The 26,575-nt window shown below is 42.3% G+C and overlaps 1 protein-coding gene across 1 annotated transcript in view; it reads left to right on the forward strand.

Annotated features, from left to right (window-relative positions):
- The window catches only part of PTPN1 (protein tyrosine phosphatase non-receptor type 1), a 73,988-nt gene that overhangs the window by 3,983 nt on the left and 43,430 nt on the right, over positions 1–26,575 (forward strand). The window lies entirely within an intron of this gene.

Genomic DNA, 26,575 nt, shown 5'->3' on the forward strand with positions numbered 1-26,575 from the left:
CCTATTAAAATACCTGGTATTGAATAATGTAATTGAATATGTACTGAATTTCATGGTAGAAATGAATACGAAATTTCCTGTGGAGGTTTGGTGACTTAGCTACTGAAATAATGGCCTTTTCTTTTGTGATTCTTTCCCTTTTCTCTTTGTTAAAGAAAACTGTCCTCTGATCTTGTAGATTACAGAATCCTTTTGGCAATTTTTGTTTCTAGCAGTGCTTTTTCTTTCTTTTTAAAAATAGAGATGGGGTTTTGCTGTGTTGCCCAGGTTGGTCTTGAACTCCTGGCTTCAAGCGATCCTCCCACCTTGGCCTCCCGAAGTTGGGATTGCAGGCGTGAGCCACCATGCCTGGCTTACAGGTACTTTTTCTGAGGCCTGCCTGAGCCTATATATATTTTGCACAATTTGACATTTCTCCCTACAGTGTTTATGCTGATTTGTTTCTGGTAACAACTACTACTGGCAAATAGGCTGGGCATGTTGCTTTATGCTGCCCCTGTTCAGGAAAATTGGAATTCTAGCTGGGTCATTGTTCCCAGATGATGTAGTTTGGCACCAGCCATTCCATGTTCACATTTTGAGTATCCAGAAGGGTTGGGGACTTTGGAGTAGTTGGTGATTCCCTCTGCCACGTTTCATTGGTTGGTTACTATGGCATCCTTTCCACCACACTAGTAGTCTAGGTTCTCAGATGTTGCTTATGAGCCTGCAATGGTTTCTAGTTTCACACTGCAGAAATGAGTGAAACCGGTTACCCGTTAATACGGTCCCATCATCACTAGAGTAATTAATTGTTCTAAAACCAGATATGAGCCTGTCACTCCTCTGTGTAACTACTTCTGATTCTTTCATAACACTTGTAAAGTCCAAACTCCTCCTTAGCATGGCAACCAGCTTCCAGTCCTTGCCTCCCATGTGGCTTCCGTTCTAGCCAGACAAGAAAAGGCAGCGTTCTCAAAACTCATCCTCACCCTTCATTCCTCTATACCATTGCGAAATACTTTGTTGAGAATGCCTCTCCCATTCAGTCTAGCTTGCATCTTCCAGCTCAAATGTGTGCTTCCTTGCACCGGAGTTTTACTCCATCACCTGTGTGTTTTCATACAAGCTGGCACATATCTCTTCTAAAGTCCTACTGTCATTGTAGCTACGTCTTTACAATTGTTTTAAAAAATTTTATAAAGTCAAGGTCTCACTATATTGCCCAGGCTGGTCTCAAACTCCTGGGCTCAAGCAAACCTCCTGCTTTGGCCTCCCAGAGTGCTGGGATTATAGGTATGAGACACTGTGCCCGCTGTAGCTGCTACTTTATATCCCAGGTCCATCTCCAGCGGAGCCCAAGCTTCCCGAGGCCACCTGTTCCATCTTTCTCATCCATCTGGAAGTCCTCTGCTCCTGGCACAGAGTAGGTACCTAACAGAAGTTGGGATTGAATTGATGGTCAGTACTTTGCTAGCCTGATGGTATAAAGATGTACAAAACATGGTTCCTGGCTCCCACTCTAGGGGGGCAATGATGGAAACTAATAGATTAGCCCACATTAGTACCAATAGCAGAGGTCACTCTGGGAGAAAGTCCTAGCACATTTTGAGTCATGGCCTAATGAGGTAATTTAGTATTGCCTGCTGTAGTGGCTTTGGAAGAAAGGCTGGCATTCTTATCCAGTAGAAGCTGATACCACTGATTTGTTTCACAGAAGCTTTAAATGTAACAGTAAATTTGTACTTGGCCTAGGGTGAACTTTACAGGCAACTTGGAGGTAATATGTTTGTCTCTCTAAGAATTGTTGAATTCCTCTGCCATCATCACTCCTGACTGGTTCTCACAAGCCTTCTAGAGGGCTTTTGCATGTGGTTGGTTCGTAAAATATTTTTTGATTTTGGGATATAAAATATAGTTCACCATAAAATAGTGACCGTTACCAAGTCTTTGATTTTTTTTTTTTTTTTTCAAACTATAAATGGTAATGACATTTTTTGGCCTTTGATCAGACCACCCTTAGGGCCAAAAGAGTAGTTTAATGTTTTGCTTTTTGTAGTGTCCCCTGTGTCTGGGTATAGTTGTAGTCTCAGCTGTCATACTAACAGTGCTGAGTGAGTCCCTTACTTTCTTTGGGTTTTGGTTTCTCCCTTTGTCAAAATGATCCTGGACTAACAGATCGTTACGTTCAGGTCAAGTAATAAAAATCTTTAATGTGCTCACAAATAGAATTTAATGTTCCTGAATACTCCTTGTAAACACTGCAGTGGTTACTCAGTTTGGTAAGGTGTGGGTGGGTACGATTAGGCTCAAAAGTTTATAGGAGGTTTGTGAGTATAGTTAACAACTCAAAAGAATGGAGTGTTTTTTCCCAAGGGGCATGAAACGTTTTTGATAAATGGAGTTCATTTGACTTAGTAATGTGGGAAAATGAGTAGCCCTGACACGGACGCTGTCCCTTTGCAGTTTTTCTCTCAAGTAGCAGTTGGGTGGCTTTTCCTGTAAAAGATAGAGGAACTGATTCTTGAGAATTTACGAAAGCTTCAACCCTAACTAGGTACACAAAGAATAGCTGCCCTTTATGTTGTAATTTTAGGAAGAAACCTACATCTGGTCTAAGTTTCATTTGAATAATATGATAGTTGACACATCTGCCATATTTGAGAAGAAAGTACCTAAATCTCCAGGATTTTAGAAATAATGCTTTACTTTGTGTAGAAATGGTCTTCAGAGTTTACTAGCTGGTGCCCTCTCCTTTTTCAAAGCAGCTTGACATAATCATGAGTATCTTGCTGACAGCTTGTACATTTTGATTGTATGAAAACTGGAAACAAGGCCATTTCACACGAAAGATTCCCTCCTGCCCTGAAACCACCATAGAAAACTGTAGCCATCAAATCTATTGATGTCTGGGCTTTGGTACAAGTCACACTACAAATAAAATAATACCAAGTACTTATAAATGATTTTCAGTCCTTTTAAAGTTTATTTTTTTTAATACTTTTTTTTTGAGATAGGGTCTTGCTCTGTCATCCAGGCTGGAGTGCAGTGGCACAATCTTGGCTCACTGCGACCTCTACCTCCTGGGTTCAAGTGATCCTCGCACCTCAGCCTCCCAAGTAGCTGGGACTACGGGCATGTGCCATCACGGCCAGCTAACTTTTGTATTTTTTTTGGAGTAGAGATGGGATTTTGCTGTGTTGCCCAGGCTGGTGTTGAACTCCTGGGCTTAAGCCACCTGTCTGCCCCAGGCTCCCAAAGTGTTGGAATTACAGGCGTGAGCCACTGTGCCCGGCCCAATCCTTTTTTTAAGAGACAAATGGGTGACATGGTTCGATGTACTGAATGCTTATGGTTTTACCAAGGCAGTAAGGTTTTATGGATACCCTATGGTAATTAGATAGAATTAGTGCTCTGAAGTCAGCTCTGTAATATGGACTCAGAGTAAACATGGCAAAGGGACACTTAAGGTCTGCATTTTCTCTGGGAAATAAACATATTCTTTACTACTCTGAATCTAGTGCTGGAAAATTCTAAATCCTTCTTGAGGATTAACCACTTGTTGAAGTAAAGTTTTGGGCCCCAAGTAGGCTTGTGTCCCTATCTCCTTGTCTTTACTTTTCAGATATTTCTTCCTAGAGACTGAGGTATGTTTTACTTTTACAGATGAAGAAGGAAGCCTTGGCTGTGTTTGTGGCTTTTGTGGGTGAGCAACGTCATTCTCAAAGATAAGATGAGCATAGCAAAACTAGGTCTTCAAAATAATTTTTAAAAATTTTTAGTGATTAGAAAAGGAAAACTCTTCCCTTATCTCTGTTAAGAAATGTTTTTCGACATTTTTCCTTTCTTAATGGATCTTTTATTGGCACATCTCTTCCTTTTGCAGCATCTTATTTAAAAGTCACCACGTTAAATTATAGCTTACAGCTTAGCTAATTTTTATTCAGATGGGCACTGGTTACAGGATTGTACACTATTGCGAATTTCTTAGAGGAAAGTGAACATCAAGTAATTACTCCAAACAGAGTTCTCTTACAAACGTGGGTTACTTAAAAATGTCTAAGGATGAAGTCACTTCTGAATATAACTTCACTCGAGAACGAATAAGCAAACTGCATTTAACATAACATGGTAAATTAGCTTTAATTCTCCTTGATGGTTGAATATTTGTCACTGTCAACTACTGTTTTACTTTTCAAATAGTCAGGACTTGGTTTGCTTCTGTAAGGATAAAGGGAAAATACGCCTTCACTGAGTCGTAAATATTTTTGTGGCTAACTTTTGCATAGAGAAAAGCGGCCTCTAAGAAGGTACCCTGTGAATTTTTTTTCGGGGCTGGGGAGGGAATATATCATTTTTTGGTTTGTTGTTGTTGTCATTGTTTTGCTTTGTTGTTTCTTACTCTGATCTGAACTGTGTCTTGACAGGACTTTTGAATTAAGAGCATTACTGTTATTGTTCTCCACTACCTGGATGCTGCCTCCCTGTTGCCAGAGTGTTAAGGATCATCCTCCGAGGTGGGTTGAGGCAGAATGGGGCCAAGATCAGGAAGTCACATTAAGCTACGTCAGGTTTCTACAAGCATAGAACCAAATTTTTGGAGCAGTCCCCAGCATGCAAGCTGGTTTAGCCACACCTAAGGGTTGCTCTTGAACATTCCTTGAGAATCCACATCCCTAGAATGCTGGGTTTTAATGGGCCCTTTTATGTACCTATCATGGTATCATTTCTGAGCATTTCTAAATATTCCTTCATGCCTTACTAACAGTTTTTCTTGAATAAATCTAAGGAATATTAGTGCCATTATCAGTATTTTGTTTGTCCTGTTCACACCACAAATAACTACCCAGGTCTCCTACTTGCCCCTATTTCTCTACCTGCTGATGAAAATGCTTTTGAAAGTTTGAGTAACAATGTTAGAGTGTGCACAGTAGTATTGGTAGGTTCTGTTCTCATCCTTAACCACTTGTTTTCATCCTTTGTGAGCTTGAAGTGTCTCCAAAAAATTTGTCACAAAACTTACCAGACATGGTTAATACACTCAGAGAGAGAATCACTGAAAAAGTAGATGTAGTTTAACAAACCCAGTGACTTTTTTCCCCCAAGATTATATATTTGTCAACTAAGCCTCATTTTGCAACTTGTTCCACTACTCAAATGGTGACAAACTTTTGGTTTCCCAATAGACTTGGAAGATGTTGCTTTTGAAAGTAGGAAATAGATGGCTTTAGAAGATGGAAGAATACTTTGGTTTGAAGTGGGAGTGTGGTATGTCCTTAGCTGTCTGTGAAATGCAGCTGGAGATGGGTGTGGGCCTTCATCTTCATTTCCCATCTTCAGTTTGAGGAGGTAGTTACCTTTCTAACCACTTAAGAACTGCATGGTACATGCTGTTTTATTTACAGTGCAAAACTGAGCTCCCGTAGTTTCCCTGGTGCTTGCTCACCTTCACATTAATACCATGTCATTGTCTGGCAATGTTTACGTGCCAGGGTCCGTGTTAGAAGGAGGAAAGGGTAGAGCTAAAGTTAAAGGGCGCAGCTGGCCTCCCACCTTTGATTTTGTAAGTGCCTTTAAAGTTTGATTTTTGTAGGTTGATCATAAGGAAGTGATAAGTATGTTAAGTTATTTGCGGTTTTAGCTAATTTTAGTCTCTTTTTACAGCTTGCTTTGTATCCTTTGCCATTAAAACATGCTTTCTAGAAAGACAACTTTTGAATGTAGGACACAGTCTATATTCTATACTTGGCTACATTTCAAAAAATATTTTCTCAGTACTTTGGAAGTTGGACAGTTTGAAGCATAGTGACAGTATTTAAAAATCTTTGATTCCGGCCAGGCGCGGTGGCTCACGCCTGTAATCCCAGCACTTTGGGAGGCCGAGGTGGGTGGATCACTTGAGTTCGGGAGTTCAAGACTGGCCTGACCAACATGGTGAAACCCTATCTCTACTAAAAATACAAAATTAGCCGACCGTGGTGGTGCATGCCTGTAATCCCAGCTACTTGGGAGGCTGAGGCAGGAGAATCACGTGAACCTGGGAGACAGAGGTTGCTGTGACCTGAGATCTCACCATTGCACTCCAGCCTGTGCAACAAGAGTGAAACTCCATCTCAAAAAAAAAAAAAAAAAAAAACAAAATCATTGATTCCTTTGCTTTGTGACACTTCTACTTTTCCAGCAAGTAAATTATATTCTTTCATACAGGTATGGAATTCTTGTTCCAACCCAGTGGTTAAAAAGGCACAGTTGATATTAGAGGATTTTTAAAAGATTTTGACCATGCCTGCAATGTATAGAAGCAAGACTCTGCTGGGCTGTGTATAGGAAACCTTCCCCAGCCTGTGCCCTTGGTTGATAGAACATTTTGCTCCTAAGGGTAGGTGCCTGTATCTGTCTCCAGTGTTGGTTAGTTTCACACAAAACAGTTGTGTTTCAGAGCTTTACTCTCAAGCTGCCCTGCTCGCCTGAAGCAGCCACCCTGAACATGTGCACTACTCATAGGAGGGGACATGTGAGGTCATGGAAGAAGAAGACTCAGGACACCGGGTTTGGGTTGTGACTCTGCCTTTGACTGTTGTGGGATTTTGAGGAGTTACATACAAGATCTGTAAAATGTAGTCATTAGACTAGACAGCCATATAGCATTACCTGGGTCTAACATTTTACAAAGACAAGGTCACAGGAGGAGACCAGAGCGTGGGGTGACCTTTCTGGAAAAAATGGCCTACTGATGCGGGATTTGGTAGCATTATATGGCTGTTCCTGATCCCCCGATCTAAAAGTGGGACAGAACTTTAAAATTTCATATTAACTCAAATTAAAACTTAAAAAAAACCATTATTTCCTTAAAAATAATAAAGTGCCCTGTTGGGGCCTAAACCACATTATATTTTAAAATTCCTGAATGCCACATGGATGAATGTAGTTCCTTTTGAAATTCTTCTTTTGTCTAAAGAGGAATGTTGGATTTTGTAATTGGACTAAAAAATCTTCCATTTGAGAGAGAAACACACACAGTCTGTGGCATGTTCTACCCTTGTTCAGGATAAAACCCACTAATAGCTAACATTTATTGAAATCTGCATTGTGCCTCAGGCACTGTGCAAAGTCCTTTACATGCAGCGCTATTTATTATATACTGTCAATTGGTCTATAACAGCAGGAAATGTTTTAGGAGGACAGTGAGGTCTCAGGCTCTCAGTCTTCTCCTGTGTCCTGGATTCAACTTCAGAACAATAGCACTGTGGCAGTGTGGCCATTGCTTCAGCTTCCAAATACATGGCTGTGAAGAAAGACAGGGGATTGTGCTAAGCCTCCCCGATTTATTAGGACATAGGAAGAGAGAGTTTGTAGTTTTTGACCTTTGCCTAGTTTTCTAACCTCTTACCTAGATGTCACAGATTGGCCACCCACAGTCATATTTTGCTTGCTTCACACAATGTTTTTTAAAAAAGAGAAGAGTTTAATTTGTGCCATTGTTTATAAATGAATCAGGAGAAATGACATGCAACTCTGGATTCTGGCCTCTCTTGAAAAATCTGAAAATCACACCATCTGATCTTACACTGGCAGTGGTCTGCTGGACTGAGGGACACAACTCCTTTTGGATGGACATTTGTGTGTTTCAGAGGTTACCACAGTCCCACAGTGGGTTACACTGTCCTTGTCGGTGTATGCTACCTAGCACTTGAGTTTGCAACCCCTACCCCAAGCTGGGTTTTCTCGTCAAGCTTGATGTTAATGTTATGTGATGCTTGGCCTTGTGTAGGTGTTTGGTGTATTATCGTTCGATAAAATTGAAGCAAAGGGCTGAAGGGTTGGTGGCCTGAGGGAGTGCCCTTGACCGTAAAGTCTGGGATAAAATCGTTGGCCAGGTGCTCCTTCCCTTCCTGCCCTTCCTCTTTTCTCTATCCTCAGCCCCCTTCTGCTATTTTGAGGAAATTAGAAGCCACCACCATTTTTTCCCACCTCAGGCAACTGAGTGTGGCTGTATTTCTGTCGCATGTTCAGTTGTTTCCAGGAACTATTTTTGATGACCAACTTGAAGTTAAATTGGGTGGGCCTAATGGGAGCTGATAAAAGAATGACTTGCCCAAATATGCTTGCACTGAGACAGCTACGAAGTAAAGTTTTTAATGACTTGTTTTGTGACTTGGTCAGGAGTGCTACTGTTTGTCATGTGTCCAACTTCCTGACTAGATGGTTGCTCTACCTTGTCCTCATAGCCATAAGAAAAGAAAATCCATACACAGGTTGCAGGGAGGAATGTATCTTGTTGAAGGTCTCTCCCTTTTAGCAACAAAAGTACATATTATGTTGTAGGACATGCTTTTCCTTTGATCCTTCTTGAACACCTGTTACTCTATAGAGGTATGTCGTGTATGGCAAATTAGAACAAGCAATAGATAAGGATGATTCTTTACCATTATAACCCAGTCCAGGTCTTTGTCCTAAGTTTTGTGTCTTTCTCCGAAGGGAAAGGTATTTGTTTTTGTTTATTTATTTATTTATGAGACGGAGTTTTGCTTTTGTTGCCCAGGCTGGGGTGCAATGGCGCGATCTCGGCTCACAGCAACCTCCATCTCCTGAGTTCAAGTGATTCTCCTGCCTCAGCCTCCCGAGTAGCTGGGATTACAGGTGCCCGCCACCACACCTGGCTAATTTTTTTTTTTTTTTTTTTTTTTTGGTATTTTTAGTAGAGATGGGGTTTCATCATGTTGGCCAGGCTGGTCTTGAACTCCTGACCTGAGGTGATCCACCCGCCTCGGCCTCCCAAAGTGTTGGAATTACAGGCATCAGCCACCGTGCCCGGCCAGGTATTTTTAATCTCTATGCCTTACTGTCTCAAATCAGGAGGATTTGGTGATTTCTTGAATGTGGGGGAAGGGGAAGAAAAGGAAATGGGAGGAGTGTCCCAGATTAGGGAAATAGATAGCTAGATGAAAGATGCAGCCCCTCACCAAGGTGGGGACACAGGAAAAGGAACAGGTGTGCAAAGAAGATGGTGATCTGGTTGTGAACATGTTGATAGAGGATGTCCAGGGAAGCATCTGGTAGGTGGTGGGGTGTTTAAATATAGAACATTCGGAGAATGCTCCGAAGCTTCAGAGAACCCTTCCCAAAAGGACAAAACCAGCTCAGTGTTTTAGCACTCTGGGATCATATGGCATGACAGCATGGCTGCTTTATACTTTTTTGTGTATGTGAAATTAAAACCAGCCACTCCGGACCAATTTCTCTGTGAAGCTTTTTGTCCATCTTTCATTTGCTTTTCTAGTCTAGATTGTAAGCTCCTTGCAGCCAGTGTCCATTGATTCAGTCATTCAACAAATAATACATGAACAACTACTAGGTACCAGGCTGTGTGCTAGGCAGTCGGGATATGTGGTGAGGAAGAAAAACTTGGTCCCTGCCCTTAGGAAGTTCAGTAGTCCAGCAGACAAAGTGTCTGCATAAAGATAATCCCAGTTCACGGTGATAAGAACTCTTACAGGCCTAGGCTCCAGGTGCTGTGGGGATGCTCAGGAAAGGGTATCTAATTGGGATTGGGAACAGGCAAAACAAATAAAGGAAAGTGTATAAAGGTAGTATCTAGTTGAAGTTCTGAAGGGCAAGGAGGAGTGAGCGTGTATGTTCTGAGTCCCTCCCTAATCTGGGATTGACTTCTTGTCCGTCTCTGTTCATATTAAGTGTCACCTACGCTTGAAAGGATGAGATCATATTTCACTTCCTTCCTCTTTGGTCTTAACCTTTCTCTGCTACCCCCTCACACAATGCATGTGCATTATTCTCTTATTGTATATATTTTTCCTCTCTTCCTTTTTATGTTTCCTCTGCCATTACTTTTAACCTTGACTGCCATATGGCCTCTAAATGCTTCCAGAAGGGTAGCCTAGTGGAGGTTATTCCATCATGACCTTGAGCTCATGAGACCAGATAGTGAAGGCATCTGTGTAGGTGTCTTCTCCAGGAGGATGATATTTGTTTCATTGTAAATTTTGTAGCCCTAGAACACCAACAACAGTGCACTGTAATTAGTAGGCAGGCAGTATAGTATTCATTGAAGTGAAGTGATAGCTTTTGTCCAAGTATGTATGCAGATAATCTTTGATTTGTACAAAAAAATTTATATTTTAATATGTAAAGATTTTTTAAAAGAATCTTCAAATTTTAGCCTTCCCACTAGGAATATATTGAAAATTATGTGCCTAGCTCACTGACTTGCAGCCGACACTATGAGAATAAAGGTCTCATTTAGTTTTTGTGAATTTCAAGGGATATTTTCAATAATGTTGGCTGATTTATCCCATTATGTCCATTATGTGGTCGTCTTTTTTTTTTCTTTTTTTTTTTTTTGAGACGGAGTCTCGCTCTATCACCCAGGCTGGAGTGCAGCGGCACGATCTCAACTCCCTGCAACCTCCGCCTCTCGGGTCCAAGTGATTCTGCTGCCTCACCCTCCTGAGTAGCTGGGATTACAGGCGCCTGCCACTACACCCAGCTAATTTTTGCTGTTTTTAGTAGAGACAGGGTTTCACCATGTTGGTCAGGCTGGTCTCAAACTCCTGACCTCGTGATCCGCCCACCTCGGCCTCCCAAATTGCTGGGATTACAGGCGTGAGCCACTGCGCCTGGCTTATGTACTCTTATTAGCAATTCTCAGTACACAGTTAGCTTTGAGTGATTCTTTCAAGTCAAGCACCTTATTAAAAAATCTCAAGTGTACTGATAATTATCTTACTTTTAGATGGCTAAGTGATAAGACTGAATTTTTAGGCATTGTAACACTTCAGATATGATTACAGATATTTTTATGGTTACTTTATTTATTTATTTATTTTTGAGATGAAGTTTCGCTCTTGTTGCCCAGGCTGGAGTGCAATGGTGCGATCTCGGCTCACTGCAGCCTCCGCCTCCCAGGTTCAAGCAATTCTCCTGTCTCAGCCTCCTGACTAGCTGGGATTACAGGCACCTGCCACTACACCCTGCTAATTTTTGGTATTTGTAATAGAGACAGGGTTTCACCATGTTGGCCAGGCTGGTCTCGCACTCCTGACCTCAGGCGATCTGCCCACTTCGGCCTCCCAAAGTGCTAGGATTACAGATGTGAGCCCCCGCGCCCGGCCTGGTTACTTAAATTTACATACAAAAATTATGTTGAGTAATTCTGAATGATTTCCTGATTGCTCCCCGTTTTCTATTCACACAGTTATTAAATTCTTCCCTTGCCATATAGAAGCAGTCCCTGTGCCATCTATGCCACATAGATAGCAGAACTAGCTGTCTGCAAACCATTGAAGTTGTGAAAACATCTCCCCTTTTTTCCTATTTCTAATTCTAGCTGTGAGGATTATATATAGAAGTAGTCCTGGATTTGATTTTTTTTTTTTTTAATAGTTGTTGACTACAAATCATTTAAACGTCTGAAAGGGGAAAGGTTTTCCTTAAAAATGGATGATAAAGGAGAATAAAAAGGTACTTTGACTATTTTTTTTGAATGGTGAGGAGATTTTTTTCCTCCTTCTATTTTCTTTTGGAGTCATTTGTGTGACACTGAGTGGATACCATGGAACATATGTGACAGAAGTAGATGTATGGGGTAAAAAACACATAGTTAGAAGTCCGAACTCTGGAGAAGACCCCAGTTTGTTGATTATGCTTTTGTTTTCTGATTTGCTGAGGAGAGTGAAAATGCCTGGGGGGTGTGGGGGAGCACATGGGGTGTGTGTGTGTGTGTGTGTATGTATTTGTATGCATATATATCTTAGGACTTAAGCTTTCTAGTCAATAAATTGCCGTAGTGGGGAATTGCTTACTTGCTTGCCTTCTGTTTTTGTATTTAATTTAATTTTATTTTTAATGATTTTTTTTGGTTGGGTACAGGGTCTTACCATGTTGTCCAGGCTGGTCTTGAACTCCTAAGCTTGAGTGATCCTCCCACCTCGGACTCCCAAAATACTGGGATTACAGGTGTGAGCCACCATGCCCAGCTTAGTTGTATTGTAAATGGGCCCTTTTGTGGCACTCCCTACTCCCCTTAGTTTACTGGCTCACAACCTGTCTTTCCATTTCAAGGCTTCTGTCACCCCTGGCCCATGTCAGTGCATTTGGGCAGCCCACCCAGCATCATCACCTCCTGTCCCAGGGAACTTCCTGTTCCTCTCTTCCAGCTATTTCCCTCCCTGGCTGTTGAGGTAGTCTCTACCTTTCACCTATTGTTAAGCTCAGACCTGTTCTCTAGTTACAGCCTCTGTGCTTCCATATTCCCTTGCTCAGTCACTTTCTTTAGTTTGGGTTTTCTCCTTCATTCAGATTTCCAGCTGTTTCTCCCCTCCCGCCACTGCAGCCTCCTCACTTCCCTCCTTCTGCAGCGGAGACTGTGGTCAGTCACTTTTGATGCTGCCTCTCACTGTACTTGTGTCTATCTTCTTACCTACCACCTCTAGCCCTGGAACAGGCTCAGCACCTGCCTTTGTCTTCCTGGGCCCAGGCTCCTAAATGCTGCTGGAAAAAAAAATCTCCCAGTATTGAGCCCCTAGAAATCCAGTCTTTAATCTCCAATCTGTCTCCCCCAGCATCTGGCCATCAGCTCTAAAGCTTACCTGTCATCCTTCCCACCTCATTTCTCTCACAGGGGAAAAGGAGCCTTTGCTCCTTGTCTGAGGCAACCTTCAGTCTGTGCTCCTGACCCCTTCGCATCTCGCCTGTTCAAGGCATCTTGCAATAAGGGGTTGGTGACTCTCTGAGGAATGGATTCCAGGCCCTCCCAATTATCATCTTTTGTATGCCAGTTCAACAGTCCAGCTTCCTCCAGCCGAGACTGCTCCTCCAGCCACTGCTTTTTACTCTCCTCCAGTTGAAATTTTTGAAGTAAATAGGTCACTGTGCCCATCGTTCATCTTCTAGTCACTCTGTATTTATCTTCCAGGGAAATGAGGCTCTATGCTACCAAGCCACTGAAATAATTCCCTCCCTTCCTTCCTTCCTTCCTTCCTTCCTTCCTTCCTTCCTTCCTTCCTTCCTTCCTTCCTTCCTTCCTTCCTTCCTTCCTTCCTTCCTTCCTTCTTTCCTTCCTTCCTTCCTTTCCTTTCCTTTCTTTCCTTTCTTTCCTTTTTTTTTTTTTTTTTTCCAGACAGAGTCTTGCTCTGTCGCCCAGGCTGGAGTGCAGTGCCACAGTCTTGGCTCACTGCAACCTCTGCCTTCCGGCTTCAAGCGATTCTCCTGCCTCAGCCCCCTGAGTAGCTGGGACTACAGGTGCCTGCCATCATGCCCAGCTAATTTTTTGTATTTTTGGTAGAGATGGGGCTTCACCATGTTGGCCAGGCTTGTTGACCTTGTTGGCATGTTGACCATGTTGGCCAGGCTAGCCTCAAGTGATCTGCCCACGTCAGACTCCCAAAGTACTAGGATTACAGGTATGAGCCACCACACCTGGTGAAATAATTCTTGACAAGATCTGCTTCCTTGTTGCTAATACAGTGGATATTTTGCATCCTAATTTTAATGCAGTTCAGTGTGGCAGATCTGTGTTTGCTTATTGAATATTCTCTTCCCTGTTTTAATAACTCTATTTTTTCCTTTTCTTTTATATCTCCTGCTTCTCTAGCTAATCCTAGACCTCACTCGTCAGTGTCTTCTCTGTTCCTCAACTTGAGGAGTTCCTACAGGATTTACCCCATCTGCTGCTTTCATTTAGCCCTTTGTTCTTTTTGAGCCATGTCATTCACTCGCCCAGGAAGTAGCACTGGCCCTTGAATTCAGAGTGTGCACATATCCACCAGGCACTCTGGGACAGCCTTCAGAGGCACTTTGTTCCTGAAGTTGTGGTGGGCTTTGCCTCTCATGTAGCCTTGCATATGCTGTTTCCTCTGCCTGGAATATCCTGCCTTCTACTTAACTGATTCTTGTTCTTCTTTCCAGTCACATTTTGCACATTCCTTTTGGGATGCTTTCCTGATTTCCCCTTTCCACAGGTCCAAGTTAGGTACTTTGTCTAGGTCCTCCCATGGCCCTCTGAAGGCCTCCTTTCATAGCACCATGTCTGAGTATACTGTAATAACACGCATTGCTCTGTAATAGTCTGTTTACTTACCTATTGCCAAGTAATCTATCAAATCTCATAAAGGGCGGGACTGCTTTTGTTCTAGTCATTTGTATCTATTAGTACCCAATATAGTGTTTGGCATATAGAAAATACCCGATAAGGCCAGTCACAGTGGCTCACTCCTGTAATCCCAGCACTTTGGGAGGCTGAGGCGGGCAGATCGCTTGAGGTCAGGAGTTCAAGACTAGCCTGGCCAACAGGATGAAACCCTGTCTCTACTAAAATTACAAAAATTAGCCAGGCATGGTGGCGGGCGCCTGTAGTCCCAGCTTCTTGGGAGACTGAGGCAGAAGAATCACTTGAACTGGGGAGGCAGAGGTTGCAGTGAGCTGAGATCACTCCACTGCACTCCAGCCTGAGTGACAGAGCGAGACTCCATCTAAAAAAAAAAAAAAAAAGTAAATACCCAATAAGTAGTTCCTGAATGAATAGGTGAGAATGCTATTTAGAAGGTTCATGAATTGGAAACTGTGGTTGATAGGGAGGCTTTGAGTTTATGGTATTATATTGAACCATGTGTTACTTACCCAAGATCAATTTACATTTTACACTTTGTTTTCTCTGTCCCTTTTTATGTTCATTTTCTGTATGTGGTGTTTTTCCCCTGTGAGATTGTATACCATTTCTGATCGAGAACTGTGTGTAATGCTTGGTGGCTCCCTCATGGTGCCTTGCATGGAATTGGACTGAATTTCAGTGGATCTAATCCCAATTATGTTAATGCTTGATGGAGCTAAGTCTCATCTCGAAGCAGTTCATGTCTTCATCAGCTGGCCCTGCCTCCATGCCCTGCACAGACCATGCCACTCTGGAGAGGTAGTTTCCCTGTGGCTTATTAGTCTTGTGTTCCAGTGTGCTGGCCAAGTATGAGAGAAAGTCAGTAGTATGAGAGAGTCTCTCTCATTCAAACTTCGTAGGTTTGGTAGCTGGGACTGACCAGTGCTAACGGGAAATAGAGGCATTTATTAAAAGCCAGAGATTTTTCAACTTGCAGGAAGCAAAGCTCTTTTTAGCATATGATTTTGTGGTGGGTTTGGTAGTCCAATATAAAAGTAAAAACTGGATGACAATGGGAGGAGCATGCTTGGGTCTCCAAAGATCATTTTTCCTAAGTAATTTGTCTTTAGACTTTTATTGGTTTGGAATTTCCTGAGATTTTGATCTTGCCAGAAAGTTTATAGCAAAAGTTCTGAGCAGGTGACACTTTTGCATCTGAAACCAAATCATTGTTTTTGTTTTTAACTTTTTTCTTAATATATTATCCTTAGTTCAGCCCTGAAGATTATTCTGTTATTTGTGGATCTCAACTTTCCCCCCATCTCCTCGATCTTTATGAAATGAATGGTATTATTTGAATAGAGAAGGAAGATATAAAAATAAACTTAGTCATAAACTTGTTCTTGACTAGGCAAGTTGGACTTTATAGCTTGGAGCTGATGATATGTCTATTCTTGTGGAAAAGGGATTTTTAGGGTTGGTCTGGCTTCTTGTTATATTTGATTTATTATTAGTATTATCATTATTTTTGAGACAAAGTCTCACTCTGTCGCCCAGGCTGGAGTGCAGTGGCTCAATCTCAGCTCATTGCAACCTCTGCCTCGCAGGTTCAAGCGATTCTCGTGCCTCAGCCTCCGGAGTAGCCGGGATTACAGGCATGCACCACTACACTGGGCTGATATTTGTATTTTTAGTAGAGACAAGGTTTTACCATGTTGGCTAGGCTGGTCTTGAACTCCCAACCTCAGGTGATCCGCCCGCCTTGGCCTCCCAAAGTGCTGGGATTACAGGTGAATCCAGCTGGGATTCACCCAGGCTGGAGTGCAGTGGCACAATCACAACTCACTGCAGCCTTAATCTCTTGGGCTTGAATGATCCTTCTGCCTCAACCTCCCAAGCAGCTGAGACTACAGGCATGTACCCCTGTGCCCAGCTAATTGTTTTTGGTTTTTTTTTTTTTTTTTTTTTTTTTTTTTTGTAGGGACAGGGTCTCACTATTTTGCCCAGGCTAGTCTACAACTCTTGGGCTCAAGCAGTCCTCCTGCCTCGACCTCCCAAAATGCTGGGATTACAGGCACAAGCCACTGCACCTGGCCAAGGATTGTTTTTTAAGTGAATTGAGACCCAGCCTGATTAGTGGTCCCAGAGCAGACCTGAGACCCGAAGGGAACCCTTTTCTCCTGGTCCAGCGCCTTTCCTCTGATGCACTACTTTCCTGGAGCCTTTGATTGCCTGTCATCAGAGTAACTGAGTTTGAGCAGAATAGACAGTTCCTCTCCAGACCACCACACTCACTGGCTTTCATTCTGCTTTTCTCACTTAGACTGTGGTTCTGAATCCTCAGTGCTATTTACTGAGTGTTTTTAAACATAAAAATGCCTTTTAATGAGATTGAAGGCCAGAGGTGGGACAGTTGAGAACAAAGTAGAAATAAAACCTTCAAGGCAGGGTTGTTGGTGGGAGTCTTTTTTTTTTTTTTTTTTTTTTTTTTGAGACTGAGTCTTGTACTGTCACCCAGGCTGGAGTGCAGTGGTGTGATCTTGGCTCACTGTAACCTCCGCCTCCCGGGTTCAAGCGATTCTTCTGTCTCAGCCTCCCTAGTAGCTGGGATTACAGGCACCTGCCACTATGTCCAGCTAATTTTTGTATTTTTGGTAGATACGGGGTTTCACCATGTTGGCCAGGCTGGTCTCGAACTCCTGACCTCAGGGGATCTGCCTGTCTCAGCCTCCCAAAGTGCTGGGATTACAGGCATAAGCCACCGTGCCTGGCAGGGAGTCTTATAGAAGCTGTCGTGGACAGTGTGGGAAGTAGAGATCCTTTGTATTTCAGTATGCTGGGCTCTGCCATGCTTGCTCTGTCCTCCTAGTCGTACTCTGTGTGTTACTGAGTCCCCACCCACAGCCATACTTTTTGTCCTGCTTCTCTCCTTGCCATCCTTTCCCCACATGGTCACCACAGCTACCACTAGCAATTACTGACATGTGGGATCTTAGGGCTACTTCCCTGTAAGGCTGCAGGGCATGTGGTGTTGGCTATGCACAAGGTAACCATGGTAGCCCTGTGGTTCTCCACATGTGCGCCTTGTGACCTGGGATTGGCTGCAGACTAGTAATAAACTGCGTCTTCTGGTATCGAATTTGTCTGTAGTTGTACTTTCTACCTCTGTATTTAAGGGAAGATCTGTGACGTACCAATGCCGGTTGAAGAGGATGGATGATAGAGATGTTAATAAACAGCTGAAAAACTAACTACAATAGCCTGCAAAGTAGAACAGCATCTTTTTGTGGCAAAACTTTGTGTCCGTGAGTTTGTTTGTTTTTTTTGTTTTTGAGACGGAGTCTTGCTCTGTCACCCAGGCTAGAGTGCAGTGGCTGGATCTCAGCTCACTGCAAGCTCCGCCTCCCGGGTTTATGCCGTTCTCCTGCCTCAGCCTCCCAAGTAGCTGGGACTACAGGCGCCCACCACCTCGCCCGGCCAGTTTTTTGTATTTTTTTAGTAGAGACGGGGTTTCACTGTGTTAGCCAGGATGGTCTTGATCTTCTGACCTCGTGATCCACCCGTGTCGGCCTCCCAAAGTGCTGGGATTATAGGCTTGAGCCACCGCGCCCAGCCGAGTTTGTTTTTTAAATATCCTCATATAATCTGTTTTAAATCGAGAGGCTTTGAGTAAAAGCCATGGCCAGTCTTACATGTCATGGAGTACCTAGCTTGTGAGGTTCACAGTTTGCTATTTACAGAGTGTCCCCTTAAATCTTCTTTGGGTCAGTTCAGAGAATGATGCTCAGATGGACTTTTTTGGCTGACATGGAGTCAAAATGGTAATCAAGCATGAAGGTACAGACAGTCCTTAACGCACAAATGTGTCATGCTTGAAAAGTTGGAAAGTTGGAAAATTGGTTGTCTGGAGTTCTGATTGTATTGTCCTGTAGAATCCGTGTTGTGAATGGTAGTTAAATCCCAAATGAGTCTGTAGAACCTGTGTAATCTGCAACATACCTGCAGTATTCCAATTAATATGTAATTCCCCTATGGAACTATGTATGATAATGATTTGTATGTAACGTATTTAATATTACACATAATGATTGTATGAATAAAAAACATTCTGGGTTCCATGTGGACGTTGGGGTGTGTGTGTGTCTGTTTGTGGGTGGGTGTGTATTCATAGATCCCCTTCCCTGCAATCCTGGCACTGGAATTGGTTTTATCATTTCCAGTTAAGTTTCATTCCCATGAATTTTGGAGTACAGACTGGGTTCAGGGATGCAGGGTGTATACTAGAGCCCAGAGAAACAGGATTAGGCTAGAATTGCTGCGGTGGAGATCAGTAGCTTCCAGGAACACTTTTTGGGCTTAGCTGTCTTCACTATCCCCTTTTGTTTTCTCCTGGGGTCTGCAGCTATGGCCCTGTTTTGTTCTTCTAATACCACTTTTTTTTTTTTTTTTTTGCTTTTGACCAGGATTTTTGCCTCTAGTCTGCAACTGAATATCCTATCACAGTCTCTTGATTTTGAAATAAATATATAGTTTTTTTGATGTGTTCTAGCGAATTTCTAAATCTAAATGTTGTGGCAGAGTTATTACATATTAATTTTGCTGTGAGAAGTTGTAGAATCCCAGATGACTAGTCTTGTAAACCGTACACACATTTCCATCTAATTCTCCATTGTATATATCACGTTGCAGAAAATAACAGCCTCTAGAGTTTACATTGCCTCCCTTGACTATATTTCTTATTTAAGATTAGTTTTCAGACAAGACCTTTTCATGGCAGTACCTAACTGTACAGAGGGCTTCCAACTTGTCTTGGGAGCTCTCATGTCCGGGAGACATCACTTTACCCACTGCCCCCCGCCCCCTACCTGGATGTACTCAGCCTGTACCCCACTTCTGTCCTCAGCCAAACACTGCTGAAATGCAAGAGCATTCGATTGCTAGCCGATGAAGATGTAGACTAAGGGATTTCCATGTAGAAGCCCACTGTTTTCAACAGGCTCTTTTCAGCTGGCTCGTCGAGAGCTGAGGCCCCTTGCTTGCTCACATGAGGCTTTTTGTCCCTGACTTGGTGGCTGCTGTTTCACTTCTCAGCAGAAAGGGGCACCCTTGCCCCCCCCTCGCCCCCCAGAAAGGAAGGTTTGATGTACGACTTCCAAAAGGTTCAGTCTGGCATCACTGTAACCAAGAAGATAGGTCAGGTGAGGCTGGAGGTGAAACAGGGCTACTCCCTAGAACTCCAGATCGTTCCACAAGTGCCTTCTGGCAGAGAGTGATGGAAGTTTTTGTCATTTTTTTTTCTCCTTAATAGTTATGAGCACAGAAGAGGGGCAGGTTGTCTGGCTGTAGAAGCTGTCGTTTTTTTTTTGTTTTTGAGATGGAGTCTTGCTCTGTCGCCCAGGCTAGAGTGCAATGGCGCGATCTCGGCTCACTGCAACCTCTGCCTCCCGAGTTCAAGTGATTCTCCTGCTTCAGCCTCCTGAGTAGCTGGGATTACAGGCGCGCACCACCACGCCCGGCTAATTTTTGTATTAGAGGCAGGGTTTCACCATGTTGGTCAGTCTGGCCTCGAACTCCTGACCTTGTGATCCGCCCACCTCAGCCTCCCAAAGTGCTGGGATTACAGGCATGAGCCACTTTGCCCGGCTGAAGCTGTCATATTAAATAGCACTTTCTGCTTTTAGCAAATTTAATTCAAATGAGACTTTAGATTTTCTTGCTCTGACTTACCAGCAGTTCCTTGTAACACGTTTAATTATTTTTGCCAAAAAATCACTCAAGCACTTAAGCTGTATTTTTATCCTGTGAAAATATGCTACATTGTTTTAAAATATATCAGAAGTCAGTTACCCATAAGATTTTATATGTTGTCTAATGTATTTTCTAAGCTTTCTGCTGCTTTTGTTTGAAGGGTATATTTTGTAATGTAGAAGACTGCTTTATCTGTCTTGTAAGCTTGATTTTTGTTTTTACTATAATACTTTTTTCTTTTGCTGTATTGAGAAATACATTGAGTAATTATAAAGTCAGTGGACACATTTACAAGTTAATATTTGTATCTATTCCTTAGTTACTCTAACTCAAAACCTAAAGTAATCTTCAACTCTAATTTACCCTAACATCCAGTTGACTGCCAAGTCCTCCAACTTAATTCTTATCCTTTTTTTAAAGAGACGTGGTCTTGCTTTGTCACCCAGGCTGGAGTGCAGTGTTGCAATCATAGCTTACTGTAACCTCAAATTCCTGGGCTCAAATGATCCTCCCACATCAGCCTCTGGAATAGCTGGGGCTACAAGCTTGTGCCACCATGCCCAGCTAACTTTTTATTTTTATTTTTTGTAGAGACAGAATCTCACTGTGTTGCTCAGGCTGGTCTTGAACTCCTGGCTTCAGGCGGTCCTCCTGCCTTGGCCTCCCAAAGTGCTGGGATTACAGGCCCAATTTTATTCTTGGGATGTATGTCTGAAACTCTTTCCTTCACTTCCTTCCCATGCCTTAGTTCAGGCCCTTCTCATCTGTGGTCTTCAAAGTCGGCTTCAGCTGATTCAGGTCCTTCCTTTCTGCTGTATATTTTGTGGGAGGAATGTGATGTATTACTGTCCTACTTGAAAACTTCCATTCCCCATTGATGAGGGTGTTAACCTCCAGATTCCTAACACAGCTGCTGAAGGCATGCCCGGATAAAGGCACTCCCTTGCTCTCCTGGCCAGGCCCCCGTACACCTGCAGCGCACGCTTCACATTCTGTGTTTACTGATGCTGTGTCTTCTGTCTGCGGAGCCACCCTCCATTCTATTCACAGCCCCTGCCTCAGCAGAGCACGTGCCTCTTTCTTCCTACACTGAACTGCCCTTTCTATTGAATCCCCCCTTTTTTGTAGTATGGGAAATATTTTATTATGAATACTCTTTCTCTGTTGCCTCTGTGACCACATTAACTTTGCCCTAATTCGCCTGAGGACTCCATCTGCCTAGGGGAAAGTTAGGATTTGGTTATAGAAAGCAAGCTGCTAGAAAGAACAGTGTTTGGCTTCTGACGGGCAAAATAGGATTTTGTAGCATGCTCTTCCCTTTTAATGCTTAGACATTTTATATGAATTAATATTTTTATTCGATTGCTTATACATTACTTCCTTTTTAGATAGAATGTGAACCCTATAGGAACATGGGATTAACTTTAACATCTTTGTATCCTCAGTACCTAATGTTCAGTGACCCTATGGGCTTGTGTCATACATACATTAGCCTTCCTTGATTAAACCATATGTACTGCTCCCCATCCCCCACCCCCAAAAAACAGAGAAAGAAATTCCTTGAACACCACATTGCCAATATCAAACCATACCTTGATATCCTCTGGGGAAAGGGAGGCATCAGTTGAAAAGAGAAAAGAGGTTAAAATCTAGGCATTAAAGTGTCTAAGGCTTAGATGCTGGCAATTTAAGGTATGTTTTCCTGAGGTTAATTTTGATTATGTGCAAATTTTACCTCATATCTTACTATAGAATGTAGTCACCACATAAGGTGGGATACCTCCATAAATCCTTCAGAAATGTTTGTGAAATTAAATAAAGCCTTATTGAAGACTCAGCTCTTGAGAGTCATCTACCTACCTAACAGTTATTCTTGAACAGAAGAGTCTTACTTTTCCCTATAAAGCAGCGTGATAACTATCTGTATATTCATGTAAGTTATGTTGGCACTTACTTCATTAAAAATATATTCTGGGGCTGCAGTTGTCAGGCAGTGTGCTGATCAGAAACACGTACCCATGGCCTCTTTTATAGTCATAAGAGGAAGACCAATGTGAAACAGTCACACAAATGATGAATTTTTAATTGTGGAGGAGTGCTGGGAAAGAAAAATAAAAGCTGAAATGCAAGTGTTTACGAAGGAGCTTTGAGCTTATTTGAAGTGGTCCTTGGGCACTTAAGCAAGGCCTAAAGAATGATGTGATTAGAAGTGGCTTAGCAATTTTAAAGGACACAGGAAAGGTGTGTGGCCAGAACATTGGTCCCTAAAGTACATCGCCTCCTGACATACCATTCCCTTAAGTTAATGTTTTACCACTATACGTAGGCCCTTCCCTTTGTTTACCCAGATTTTTTTAATTTTAGGGATGTTTTTAATAACTTAAAATCCTGTGATTTGTTGAATAGTCCTGTATTCTCTTTACTTATATTCCTTGAGATTTTACAAAATATTTTTTACATGTCCCAAGTCTGGATTATATCTTTTTACCTCTTATTAAGAAATACTTTTTTCTATTTTTATACTATATTTCATATTTACTGTAGAAAACAAAAAAAGTAAAATTTTTCTTTATTCCTATCACTGCAGCTTATAAGCACTCTAAAACATTTTGATCTGTATTTTGCCAATCATATATTTTAATTGAAATTGTTGAGATAATTGTAGATTCCTGTGCAGTTGTAAGAAATAATACAGAGCTGAGCGCAGTGGCTCAGGCCTGTAATCCCAGCACTTTGGGAGGCTGAGGCAGGTGGATCACGAGGTCAGGAGTTTGAGACCAGCCTGGCCAACATGGCAAAACCCCATCTCTACTGAAAATACAAAAATTAGCTGGGCGTGGTAGCAGGCACCGGTAATCCCAGCTACTCAGGAGGCTGAGGCAGGAGAATCGTTTGTACTCCGGAGGCAGAGGTTGCAGTGAGCCAAGATAGTGCCATTGCACTCGAGCCTGGGCAGCAAGAGCAAGACTCCGTCTCAAAATAATAATAATAATAAAAAATAAAAATAAAAAAAGAGAGATCCCATGTACGGTTTGCCCAGTTCCCCCATCCACTATCCATAACATTTTGCAGAACTACAGTACAGTATCACAACCACGATATTGACATTGATACAGTCTGCTTGCCTTACTCATATTTCCCCAGTTTTACTTGTATTCACTTATGTATGCATTGTGTTTTCAATACTCTTTTTTAGTAAAGCTGTTTTTAATGTGATTCAATTCTAGGTTGTTTTGTTCTGCCCTCAAAAAGCATCCGCTCTCCTAATCATATCTCCCTCATATCCTTGTATGTTTTCTCTAAACCTGTTTTAAGAAAGCAGCTACCTGTAAGAGAAATAATGAGATTGAAAACAGAATTCTGATCTGCTTGTACTTTATCATCCTATTGATTGTTTAGATACGGGTTAGCTGGTTTATAGTTGCCCCAATGGCTGCTGAAAGGTATGCTGGATGATACCTAACCAACAGAGAACCGTTGAATGCTGTTCAAAATGGACTGAAGCGTCAGCAGTGTCCGAAAAAGGCCTGACGGTAATGTACATGTCAAGTGGCCTATAGTTTAAGCAGAGTAGAGTAAGTAGAAGAATAAACATGGGGAAATTACCAGCAACAAAGGAGGCTTTCAGCTCCTGCTCTTCGTCTTGAGTGGATGTTGTTCTCAGGTAGTAATAGACCATCAAACTTTCTCCACTGGCTGCCTCTCTGGGGAACAAATAACCGAAAAAATATTCACCACCCTGATTGGTACATAGGTGGTCAGTTGATTTATACTTCTTGGCTTTCATTGTTGCTTGAATTTTCTAAATGGAAACCCAGTGCCTTTATAATCAGAAAACAATCCTAATTTTTGATTTGAGGGTGTTGTAGAAAGTAAAAAAAAAAAAAAAAAAAAAAAAAGAAATGAGAAACTGAAGTTGTGTTAGAGTATTTGGAGTTGAGAAAGCATGAAAAGGATAGAAGAGAAGCTGGTTGTCAGGTTACATGGGGTAGCTATAAGCACACTGACCAGAAAGTCAACTGGAAAAAAATGTAGAAACAGGAGATAAAACGGCCAAGGGGCTATGCAAGCAAACAGCAAGGACCTGAGAAGAAAAACTAGTTAGGTGTGACTGTCAGAGTCATGTGGACAGTGTGATGCTATCTGTGTAAAAACAAGCAGTAAGAATTCGCTATTTACGTTTGCGTGTGTTTGGAGAAGAGTGCAGAAAAGTAGACACTGCCAGACCGAACACTGGTTAGGTTATCGTTATATCTTTGTATTATATACACTGGACATGTTATTTGTATAATATGAAGAGAAATTTTATAAATCATTAAATCTTTTGGTATTTAGGAACATTTGTGTTTTCTAATAGTTGCTTCTATACTAATATCTTTATTGTATGCCCCTTCATCTTCTCAGTTTTTGGCTGTTGTTGTGATTCCCTTTTGTGAGCAGTGTTGAAGTTAGCTAATATTCATTTCTTCTCCCTACCTTCACTCTCCCCCAAAGTCTGATTTGAAGTATTCCTAGCTGCTACCTATAAAACCAATAAGCAAGATTGTTTTACTTTTCACAAACTCATCCTGTTCTGTGCTCCTGCCTTGGACATAGCCGTAGTATAGAGTGTTGTCTCCCTTACATCCTTCTATCTTAGACTTACTAGTAAATATTAATGCTCACTTGTTGCCCAGGCTGGAGTGCAACGGCACGATTTCGGCTCACCGCAACCTCCACCTCCCGGGTTCAAGCAACTCTCCTGCCTCAGCCTCCCGAGTAGCTGGGATTACAGGCATGTGCCACCACGCCTGGCAAATTTTATATTTTTAGTAGAGACAGGGTTTCTCCATGTTGGCCAGGCTGGTCTCGAACTCCCAACCTTAGGTGATCCACCTGCCTCGGCTTCCCCAAGTGCTGGGATTCCAGGCGTGAGCCACCACACCCGGCCTCTTCTCTCAATTCTTCCTGAAGCTCTTTCTGCCCTAGATTCCTCAGGAAGGGCTTATGGAAACAATATTCTGTGAATCAACAGTACACATTCATAATGGTTTGTCAGCAGCCTATTATTTTAAGGCCATTTTGTTTGTATATAAAAATGTTTGGATCACATTTTCTTTCTTTAAGGTAAATATGTTATTCTATTGTCTTCTGGTATAAAGCATTGCTGTAAATGTTTGACAGTCTAATTATCTTTTGCTTATAACTGACTTAGGGTTTTTTGCCTAGGTGCCCAAAGGATTTTTTCCCTCTTTCTTTTTCTCCTTTTTTTTAAACAGACAGGATCTCACCTTGTTGCCCAGGCTTTAGTGCAGTGATGCAGTCATAGCTTACTGCAGTTTTGAACTCCAGGGCTTGAGGAACAAAGGATTTTTTTAAGCTTTTAATTCAAAGTCTAATCATTTATTCAACCATGTCTCGGTGTTGGCTGTTTTGGGTTGTTCTCCCTCAAAAATCCGTGTGCTCTTTCAATATGTAGTTTTAAATTTTTTTTTTTTTTTTAATTTCAGGAAAATCTTGAATTAGAGTTTTCAGTTTTTCATCTGGTACATTGCTTGGGTTTCCTTCTTCAGGAACTCAGCCTGTTATATGTATGTTTGATCTTCTTTGCCTGTCATCTGTTTCTTTCACTTCCTCTCACTTTTTTTAACTTCATTTATTAAAAAAAAATTTTTTTTTTTGAGACGGAGTTTCACTCTTGTTGCCCAGGCTAGAGTGCAATGGTGCAATCTTGGCTCACTGCAACCTCCGCCTCCCAGGTTCAAGTAATTCCCCTGCCTCAGCCTCCCAAGTAGCTGGGATTACAGGCATGTGCCACCACGCCCAGCTAATTTTTTTGTATTTTTAGTAGAGACGGGGTTTGTCCATGTTGGTCAGGCTGGTCTCGAACTCCTGACCTCGTGATCTGCCTCAGTCTCCCAAAGTGCTGGGATTACAGGCATGAGCCACCGTGCCTGGCCTTATTAAAAATTTTTAAAAACATGAATTTAAACTTAACAGAAAAATTATGAGAGAGAAGGGGGAGGTGCCAGACTCTTTTAAACAACCAGCTCTTACGTGGACTCATAGAGTGAGAACTCATTACCATGAGGACAGCATCAAGCCATTCATGAAGGATCTGCCCCCATGACCCAGGCACCTCCCACTAGGTCCATATCTAACATTGGGGATCACATTTCAATGTGAGATTTGGAGGGGGCAAAACTACAAACCATGTCACTCAGGGATTGGAGGAGCCATTACCACCTGTACTTTGGACTCAGGTAGAAAGGCAAAATATCCAGGAAATAAGCTGCTACTGTCCATGGTTCGGCAGAGGTGCCCATCAGTCTGCAAGTACTCAAGAGTCCAGCCTTTAGGGATCTAATCATCATGGTGAGCTTTTCGAGGCACAGGGAGCTGGGAAGACAGTACTTGCCACCCCTGCCTGAGTTGTGTTGTGTCTTCATTGGGTCTTACTGCCACTGGGAATGCTGTGGATTATACACTCTATCTGGCTTGTTTCAGGGCTCCATGTGAAAACCTTCTTGATATCCTTGCCATCCACCTGCTCCGTCCCTAGTTTGCAAGGAGGCTGTGAGGAGCCTAGATTCTGTGTCAGATAGAATGTACTACATTCCGTCTCAGGAAAGTACCACATTAGAAAACAGTGCGACCTGCAGGAGAAGTAGAGGTGAAGAGGCACATTCTTCCGAGAAATGTTTCTCTCAACACCCAGCCATTCCCTGGATATCAGCAGGAAATTACTCACTGCTGAAAAATGCC

The sequence above is a fragment of the Rhinopithecus roxellana genome, chromosome 13 (assembly GCF_007565055.1).
Source record: "Rhinopithecus roxellana isolate Shanxi Qingling chromosome 13, ASM756505v1, whole genome shotgun sequence".
NCBI classification, from domain to species: domain Eukaryota; kingdom Metazoa; phylum Chordata; class Mammalia; order Primates; family Cercopithecidae; genus Rhinopithecus; species Rhinopithecus roxellana.